Genomic DNA, 2,502 nt, shown 5'->3' with positions numbered 1-2,502 from the left:
TAATGCACCTTTCCTTCTGTGCTTCAGGAAGCACAGAACCTCCAAGGACCTCCAAGATGAGCACTTTCTGATGTGCGTGTTTAGATGCTCAGTCGTGTCTGACTCTTTGTGACCCCATGGACTGCAGCTCCCCAGGCTCCTCTGTTCCTGGGGATTCTCCAGGCAAGAATACTGGAGTGGGTTGCCATGCCCTCCTCCAGGGGAACTTCCTGACCCAGGGATTGCACTCATATCTCTTATGTCACCTGCGCTGGCAGGTGGATTCTTCACCATTAGCGCCACCTGGGAAGCACTTTCTGATCCTTGATGGTGAATGGGGCTCCTTTGTGAAGGGAAAGTAGCTTCTGACTATTCCTATACCTGTTCCTGTTAGAAATGTCTGCTATATCTAAGCATTCCTTTCCCAAATTTACTGATGTGTTCAGTTTGGTGGTGGGATGAGTTATGTGGCTCATTTAGACTCTGTGGAAAGATATTTTCCTAAGAGTAAACTCTGCTTAGTCATGTTGTAATATTGACTGTCGCTCAATTCTGATTGCTAATATTCCGTTTGGAAGCTCTAAACTAAGGCTCATCTATAGTTGCCTTTTTTTCTATCTTGTTTTGAGTATTCAAGTGCTGGCTCCTTCAAAGAATGAATTGGGGAGTTTTCCACCATTTTGATTGCCTGGAATTAGAGGCATCTGATTTTAATATGGACCTTTGTTGACAAAGTAATGTCTCTGCTTTTTAATATGCTGTCTAGGCTGGTTATAACTTTCCTTCCAAGGAGTAAGCATCTTTTAATTTCATGGCTGTAATCACCATCTGCAGTGATTTTGGAGCCCCCCAAAATAAAGTCAGCCACTGTTTCCCCATCTATTTGTCATGAAGTGATGGGACCAGATGCGATCAACAAAGGTCCGTCTAGTCAAGGCTATGGTTTTTCCAGTGGTCATGTATGGATGTGAGAGTTGGACTATAAAGAAAGCTGAGAGCAGAAGAATTGATGCTTTTGAACTGTAGTATTGGAGAAGACTCTTGAGAGTCCCTTGGACTGCAAGGAGATCCAACCAGTCCATCCTAAAGGAAATCAGTCCTGAGTGTTCAGTGGAAGAACTGATGTTGAAGCTGAAACTCCAATATTTTGGCCACCTGATGCAAAGAGCTGACTCATTTGAAAAGACCCTGATGTTGGGAAAGATTGAGGGCAGGAGGAGAAGGGGACGACAGAGTATGAGATGGTTAGATGGAATCACTGACTCAATGGACATGAGTTTGGGTAAAACTCTGGGAGCTGGTGATGGACAGGGAGGCCTGCCGTGCTGTGGTTTATGGGATTGCAAAGAGTTGGACACAACTGAGCGACTGAACTGAACCGATTTTAATACATTAAATTGGGGGGATTATAATATTATACTTGTAACATTCCTTTAAAAAATGTACAGTTTAACAGAATTATGAGGCAAACATCAGTGTCACCATCACTCACTTGAGAAATAGAATATGGTGTTGTATGAAAGGAGAGAAGGTTAGCGCTCCCCTAATAAGGATGGAAGAGGCCCTTGGGCCTGACAACATCCACACCGTTAAGACATTGCCTCCTACTTCATGGCATCTAACCAGTTTTTATTGGACCTAATTAAACTTAAAAGTTTTTGCACAGCAAAGGAAACCATAAACAAGATGAAAAGACATCCCCCAGAATGGAAGAAAATAATTGCAAATGAAGCAACTGACAAAGGATTAATCTCCAAAATATACAAGCAGCTCATGCAGCTCAATATCAGAAAAACAAACAACCCGATCAAAAAGTGGGTTAGAAGATCTAAATAGATTTTTCTCCAGAGAAGACATACAGATGACTAATAAACACATGAAAAAATGCTCAGCATCACTTATTATTAGAGAAATGCAAATCAAAACTACAATAAGGTATCACCTCACCATAGTCAGAACAGCCATCATCAAAAAATCTATGAACAATAAATGCTGGAGAGGAGGTGGAGAAAAGGGAACACTCTTGCACTGTTGGTGGGAATGTAAACTCATACGGCCACCATGGAGAACAGTATGGAGACTTCTTTAAAAACTAGGAATAAGACGACCATATGATCCAACAATCCCACTACTGAGCAAACTCCAAGAAAACCATAATTGCAAAAGACACATGTACCCTAGTGTTCGTTGCAGTACTATTTACTGCAGCTAGGACATGAAGCAACCTAGATGTCTGTCTGCAGATGAATGGATAAAGAAGTCCTGGTGCATATACCAAACGGAATATTACTCAGTCATAAAAAGGAATGAATTTGAGTCAATCTGAGTGAGGTGGATGAACCCAGAGCCTGTTACTACAGAGTGAAGTAAGTCAGAAAGAGAAAAAACAAAATATTGTGTATTAATGCCTATTATGGAATCTAGAAAAAATGGTTCTGATGAATCTATTTGCAGGACAGGAATAGAGACTCAGATATAGAGACGAGATTATGGACACAGTGGGGGCAGGAGAGGGTGGGACAA

At 41.6% G+C, this 2,502-nt stretch overlaps 1 non-coding gene across 1 annotated transcript; it reads left to right on the top strand.

The window, feature by feature from the left end:
* The first annotated feature begins 1,488 nt into the window (after window positions 1–1,488).
* On the top strand, window positions 1,489–1,613 carry LOC129559672 (U6atac minor spliceosomal RNA). The gene has a single exon (XR_008686614.1). It is a non-coding gene; the product is annotated as a U6atac minor spliceosomal RNA (small nuclear RNA).
* The last annotated feature ends 889 nt before the right edge of the window (window positions 1,614–2,502 follow it).

Source organism: Moschus berezovskii, chromosome 8, assembly GCF_049115385.1.
Source record: "Moschus berezovskii isolate FMDL1 chromosome 8, NW_MosBer_1.0, whole genome shotgun sequence".
In the NCBI taxonomy this organism is placed as follows: Eukaryota; Metazoa; Chordata; class Mammalia; order Artiodactyla; family Moschidae; genus Moschus; species Moschus berezovskii.
This window is presented reverse-complemented; position numbering and strand designations above follow the sequence as displayed.